Here is a 384-nt window from a genome sequence, read left to right on the forward strand (position 1 = left end):
CGCCCCCCCCCGGATGGCGGGGGACCCCAGCCCCACCTCATGAAGAGCCCAGCGCAGCCTTCCCAGCATGCAGCTGCAGCCCACCCCATGCAGATCTGGGGGTGTGCACCCCACCCTGCCCCTCCGTCGTGGTGTGTGGCAGCAGGAGTCAAATTCCCCTGGACAAGCCACTCGCAGCTCAGTCCTGTGCCCTGCCCCTGCTGTGCAGCCCCAGCCCTTCTTCCTTCACAGTGCGCACCCCTCCCCACCCCTGCTGCAGCTGCCAGAAGCCCATAGCCAGGCTGCCTTGCAGCCCTACCACTGCCCCATGTTTTTTGGGAGGCTAAGCCCTGTTAGCCCCCACTCCCTTCTGCTGCCTATGCATTTTGCATTAGAAAATCTTTC

The 384-nt window shown here is 63.8% G+C and overlaps 1 protein-coding gene across 4 annotated transcripts in view; it reads left to right on the plus strand.

The window, feature by feature from the left end:
• Positions 1-384, plus strand: part of GNPDA1 (glucosamine-6-phosphate deaminase 1) — an 8,987-nt gene that overhangs the window by 5,533 nt on the left and 3,070 nt on the right. The gene's annotated exons all lie outside the window — the stretch shown is intronic.

Source organism: Alligator sinensis, unplaced genomic scaffold (genome assembly GCF_000455745.1).
Source record: "Alligator sinensis unplaced genomic scaffold, ASM45574v1 scaffold135_2, whole genome shotgun sequence".
NCBI lineage: Eukaryota > Metazoa > Chordata > Crocodylia > Alligatoridae > Alligator > Alligator sinensis.